This window comes from Orussus abietinus, unplaced genomic scaffold (genome assembly GCF_000612105.2).
Source record: "Orussus abietinus isolate OABI.00-Male unplaced genomic scaffold, Oabi_2.0 scaffold33, whole genome shotgun sequence".
Taxonomy (NCBI): domain Eukaryota; kingdom Metazoa; phylum Arthropoda; class Insecta; order Hymenoptera; family Orussidae; genus Orussus; species Orussus abietinus.
Genome location: NW_019394294.1, coordinates 131,039 through 137,467, shown reverse-complemented (window position 1 = coordinate 137,467; position 6,429 = coordinate 131,039). Strand labels below are relative to the sequence as shown.

The 6,429-nt window shown below is 42.1% G+C and overlaps 1 long non-coding RNA gene across 1 annotated transcript; it reads left to right on the top strand.

Annotated features, from left to right (window-relative positions):
* Positions 1 to 4,209: 4,209 nt before the first annotated feature.
* On the top strand, positions 4,210 to 5,876 carry LOC111674451. The gene is made up of 3 exons (XR_002762455.1): positions 4,210 to 4,328; positions 4,409 to 4,462; positions 4,922 to 5,876. It is a non-coding gene; the product is annotated as an uncharacterized LOC111674451 (long non-coding RNA).
* The last annotated feature ends 553 nt before the right edge of the window (positions 5,877 to 6,429 follow it).

Sequence of the window (6,429 nt, the reverse complement as noted above, 5' to 3'; positions counted from 1 at the left end):
GCATTTCCTAGTTGTCCTTGCCCAGGCGGTATTTCTAATAACAGAGGTCGATTGTCCTTGCGCAGAGGATATTTTGAATAACCGTAATCGTCGGAATCGATAGTCTCCCTCGGGAGTGAATCGTGTCGAGAAATTTTCACCGTTTCTGGTCTGTCGAGGTCGTTTTCGTGCTAACGCCGTAAAGACGCCCCGCGAAGAGGTCGCCTTAACCCATTTCACCCTGAAGGTCCAATCGGCACTTCCATTAACGGTAATAACCGGGACGTTTGTCAGTGTGTCAACATTAATTTCAACATTGTTACCGCTAATGCCCCCGTCGATTAAGCGTCTCTATTGTCCGTTTCCTCAATTCGGACTGATCGCGGTCGCGTGACCAATTAACGCCAGAATCGAGGCGAATTTCACGAAAACGCAGCCTCGACTTTGGCTATGCTGCTAAACCTAAGTGCAATCTTCCTCATTTTCGAAAATTGCTCGCAGCGATATCCCAGAATAAGACGATTGGAACTGCCTGGCGATAAGCGGACTCCTCGAAATGAAATTTTTTCCTCGGTTTTTCCGGAAATTCAATCGTGTAATTGGAACAAAGCCTTCGATAACGAAATAAAGAGAAAAGGTCATGTACTCTTGTTAGAGAATTTTGTAACACGTTTAGGAGCGCATGTTTTCTTATTATCACCGATTTAGACTCGGTTGAAAAATTAAAAAATCGGTCAGTTCTCCTTCCGAAAACGACATCGGAAAGGAGAAAATATGAATTTTATAGAATTACAGCCTCGACTTTGGCTACGCTGCTACATCAAAGTGCAATCTTCCTAATTTTTGAAAATTGCCCGCCGTGATACACTTGCCCAAACAAGACGATTGGAATTGCTTGGTGATAAGCGGTGTTCCCGAAATGACATTTTTCCTCAGTTTTTACGGAAATTCAATTGTGTAATTGGAAAACGACATCATGGAAGAGCAAACCTCGACTTCGGCTTTACTATTGAATTTGAGTGTAATCTTCATAATCTCCGAAAATTTCACGTAGCGTTGCATCTACTCAAACAAGACGATTAGTACTACCTAACGATAAGAGGCGTCCCCAAAATGAAAATGTTCCCTTAGAATTTCCGGAAATTTGCTAAGATTTAACTTAAGAATATAGGCTAGACTATGGGAAAATGGTGCATAGAAATTGTAAATTAATTTTAACGCTTAGGAAAATTCACGTTTCCAACAATAATCTCTCTCGCGTAGTATTCCGAATATCGGTGAGTCGAGTTAATAGGAGGTAATTCAATTTTCCCGGAAGGTGAAAAATCGGGTCGGAATCAGAGCGAACATTTCCCTTTTTTCACGGATTTAGATTCGGTCGAAGAATTCAAAATCGGTGAACCCTCCTTTCGAAAATGTCACCCGAGGCGAGCAAACACGCCTCGCACGACTCCATTGTTGAATGTCCCATTGTCGGGCATTTCCGTCGCCGGTGATATCTCTAATTATCAATTACGTCGGCGATAAATACGCTTTACAATAAAATCCGAAGTTATAATGAATATTAGCGTCCTAACGAGAGTTTAAACAAGAACTTCACTATTGTTTCCTCTTTTTGCGAAGCTAAAACTCGTTCACCGTGAAGTAGAAATGTTGACGAAATGGCGACGACAGTTTAAAGCAATTAAATATAAAGGCGATACACATACAATCCCAATAAATATCCATACTAATTCCTATTTATCGACTATTCAAAGAAGTATTTCTTTGATTCAATGAGATTTTTTTCTCCGTGTACATTGTATTGTACCGTGTACAGGATAGAGCTGTTGTCAAAATGGCAATGCCAGGAAAAAATGATCACGTATCAGCATATGTCGTGGAAAAAGAGGTGAAATGTACAACACTTAGGCGGAAATGTCACATCGCGATATCTCCTGAAAAGTTTCTGGCACTATAATTGCTGATAAAGTCAGGAATCCGAAACGTGTTAAGAGTGATGTTAATTGCCAGAGACCCCACACGCAACGGAACTCCATTGTCCGTGTGCAAAGCGATAGAGGCCATTTATTTTTAAGCGCATTCTTACCTTCAACGGGCTTTTTGTTCACGAGATTCATGCATTTATGCGCTAATGCCGCGCGAAACGTCACGCAGATCAAAGAAATGAAACCAAACGCTGCTCTTCCACTCCCTGAAACAATTTCCACGGACGCCGTTACGTGGATTGATCTCGGTGTACATTTTTTGCTATCTCCCATGGATTTCTACGCAGCGATAACGTAAACCTGAGCGTTGCATTGACTTTTTATGTCCAAGTTTGCAATGTCTCCTGCAACATCGGCTACACGTTCAACGATCTCCTCTAAACAAGCAATCTGGTGAACTCGCAGTTTCACGATCCTGTAAACCGTGATAATTAAAAATAACGTCGAAACAAATACTGACGCGATATTAACAATTTAGCGACCAAACGTTGCGCGTTTAAGAGTCTTCGATCCATACCTAAAGTTTCAAAATTATATATTGTTTTTTAATCAGTTATAAACATTTCTTTTTAATGGAAGGTGCAATCGTTATAATTCACTGTGCGAGGTTTCATCTTCGAAAAACCGAATCCGAGCAACTTTTCACGTGTGTGCTTGTGTTCGATTTTCACCTACATTTGCCGGGTTGTCGATCACGGTTCGATTCTTTCCTGCCGTCTTTGATTTTGCAGGATTTCTCATTATCGGAATCGAGCCTTAAACTCCGCCTTCTGGCCCTGCCGTACCCGACCGAGCACAGTAACAAAGCCGGCTCGCCACGCGAAAGTTAATCGGCCATTAAACTCCCGTAAAAAGGCCGATAACTCGAGCTATGTCGATAATTCCTCATAATCGAACTCGGCCAGTCGAGCCGTTCCTTTTGCCTGGTAGAGGCCAATTAATACTTTCCTAACGAGACCCGCAATTCTCCTTCTTCGAGCGCCCTTTCTCAGAGTTTGTTTTGCCCAACACCGAGAAGGGTTCAGAAATTTTCCCATTTTTTATTTAATATCTTTGCAAAGATACGCATCCGTTTCACGTACATGTGCAATCATTTTTCGTGTTTATTTAAAAATGATGAAATGTGTGCCTCGTTAATGCACGTTACCCTTAAGAACCGATTGTGAACGTAGATACGTGGTCTCAGAGGCCATCTCAATTTTTTAATTGTGAAGTACAAGTAGCAGCTAAATTATATTAAAGGTATCTTTTACGGAAGATTAAACATTATAGTAATCAAATGAAATAATAAACAGCACGAAGAGATTATATCAACAAAAAACATGGAGAGAAAAAATGATGGAACGTACGCCCGGGTCTGTGTGATAACGTGCCTGCAGTTAATGGAAAGATTAAGGACCTCGAAACTGCGCTTTTGTTGCACCAACACCTCCACCTCCCATTCCTAGTTTTCGAAAATATGCGCGAGAAACTGGATAAAATTTAGGCAAGTGCTGACCTGGATAAAAGGTCCCCAACTAAAGAGACATCCATTCGGTGGAAGGACATTATCACAAATTAGAAAACATATTACGCGATGCATTACAATCACGATAAAATTTTCTCAGCAAATTCCATTCAACTCGGAGCAGATTTCCCCCCTTGAAATCGAACCTTGTTTGATTTGATTTAATTAATCTGTAACATCGGAATTTATTTAAATGCAATAATCCAACTCGTTTGTCTCGCATCTGCCGACTTTAAGCTTTCAACCCCTAACCTACGAAAAGGCTATTTCGAGGGTTCCTTTCGAGAGCGAAAAATCGTGCGACCCCGTGCTAACTGTTGAGTCCTAGTTTCACCCTAGTTTCTCCCTAGCTGCACCCTAGGCATCCCTGGAAAAAAGAAGAAAGGCAAGGTTACTCCCCCGAGTGTGACGAGCGCCGTCGTCCCTCCACCCTCGCGTGACGTTTTCATTTAACTGTTACGTACTCGGTAGCGGAGTCATGCACTTGGCGTAATAATAGTAATAGTGGACAGCCTGTAGAGTAATATAGCGAGGGGGTTGGTGGCGTTTGCCAGGCGGGGGTGGACCTTCGCGTCTGCGCCATTCGGCCACTGAGTCAAGGTCTTTCGGGCTGGCGATCGACCTGACCTCGCTCTTCTCCTTAAAATCCATAATACCCACACAATCCCAGCTGCACGTGCAACTGCGCGCGCATACCTGTCCCGTGTGCACATGCAAGCCCCTCCGGCTGACTCTCCGCGAATTTATGGGAGTTTGCATACGAGCTGAAATGTGTGACGCGAACGGGACGGTCGGGAGAAATGTTGCAATTTTGTAATATCAAGGTTTCTTTTTTTGTTTCGTGCTCAGACATGGTATGTTAATTGTATAACATATTTTATAAAAATGCTGTTACATAGAAATGGGGTATTCATTTTATAACATTTCTTTTTAGATAATGCTGTTATACCAGACGGTGTACTAATTTGATGGATAATAGTATATTAGTGTACGTATTTTGCTACATAGTTTCACGAAGTTATATGATTCTGTTATGAAGTTATAAATTAATTTAGAGGCTATAGTGAATGTATGGTGATTTACTTTTAAGATATAAGATCCACAACTTTGACACAATCTTGAGGAATAATGTGTATAGATTTTAGGAATAGTTTGATAGAGTGTAGGGAAATAGTTGGACCAGGTTTCCGGTTAAAGGGTAAATGGACTTTTGTTGAAGGAAAGTTATAGCTCAGTTTAAATAGTTATGAGAATCGGATGCGAGGAAATTTATGTATACGTTTGAGGGGCAGAATTACCGAGTTGAATGAATTAATCTTGATGTGATAACTCTGATATGATAAGGGGAACGGTGTGAAGGTCATTGTTCTAGGTCCCGTTCTTTTTGTAAATAGACATTTAGTGGGGAGAAATTGTTGTCCGTTTAAATTGAGTGCTTTCTTTGCAGAGATCATCGATAACGTCGAGATCGGGAGAAATGGACGTCAGGGAAGAGGGAAGATAATTGCTGAAGGGGTGTTGGACGAGACTGCGACGTCGATGGACGCGAAAATGAATTTTTAATGATGGAAAGCTATTGCTTCGCCGAGTGATCCGATTACAAGGGTTCCAGACTCGAGAACAAGGCGTCGAACATTAAATTAGTTGAGATAAATAATGGTCTTTCAGGGGGAAGAAATCCCTACCCATCGTACCGAGCAGCTGGTTAAATGATAACCGACGCTATCCGAAAGTAGAATCTGGCATAGATTACACCCCAATGGTCCCCTTGCAGCTGGTAAAAAGATTCAACAAAAGTTTCAACACCACCCCAAAAATAGAGCCCGGAATAGATTACACCCCATCGGTCCCTTTGCGTGACTCCTGGGCACGAGACCCTTGAAGGGTTAATAAGAAGGTAGAACCTCCTGGGTTAGAATTAAGCCCGACCTCGTCACGCCCGATCTCTCTAAAAGATCAGCGAAATCTCTCAAAATCGAAAAAGTTCCCTTAAAAAAAAAACTACACGCGAAGTACCCTCCACTGCAGGTACAGATAAAAATTCAAACATACGAACCTTAACCTTTCCCAACGCGGGAGAAATTCTTAATTGGCATTCGGCTCGACCTCGCCACCGTGTCAATTGTCGGGGAAATTGATTTTCCAAAGGGAAAGAGGTTATCGGAGTTATTCAGCTCGTGCATCCAATGTTAAAACTCGGAACGGAACGTCCTTGTGCCACTTGGGGAAATTCCACTTGGTAATGCATCTTGCGTGTCAAAGGGATAGGTTTTTGCATCGGGTGGAGGGCGACGTTGCACCTGCGCCGATTTTAAAAATTGATTCCTCGAAGTCGATCTCCCTCAAATTCCGAGTTCCAGCAAACAATCGCGTTCGCCGGAATCCGACCTAATTGACGATGCACCTTACGTGCCAATTTAACGTCAGCTGTACTTTCCAAGTCCAGATTTACTTGCAGCCCAGTCTACTTCCAACGAATTTGAATGAACATCTCCCGCATCGAGGTTCGCCAGAGTGCACGCAATGCACTTGAAACTTCTTTTTCGAGTAGTTGGACGTTTGACCGTTAGGGAAAAAGAAAAAATAAAGCGTTACAAAGTTGCGAGCACTAAATTCCCGGAGCAATTTGAAAACGTTTAAATTTAAGTACGACCACCCTTTCGGAGTGCTTTAAGCCGGTGTATTATTCAACTTTTCATTTTGGGAAATTCTTCCTCTCCAATTTTTTTTTATACCAAACATCCCACGCGCTTTCAAGTGGAAATTTATGCATGGTTTTTCAGATTGCGGCGTTTGTAAATGAAAAATCAATTCTTGGCCGATTTCGATCTGATATCCGTCCCCTCTTTTTTTAAACGGCACCGAATGGAAACGAGGCTTTAAACTTCGTTCCCCGCGGGGAGCATCCACTCTTCGGAAAGATCTTGTTTCGTGGAAACTTTCTGGGAATATTGA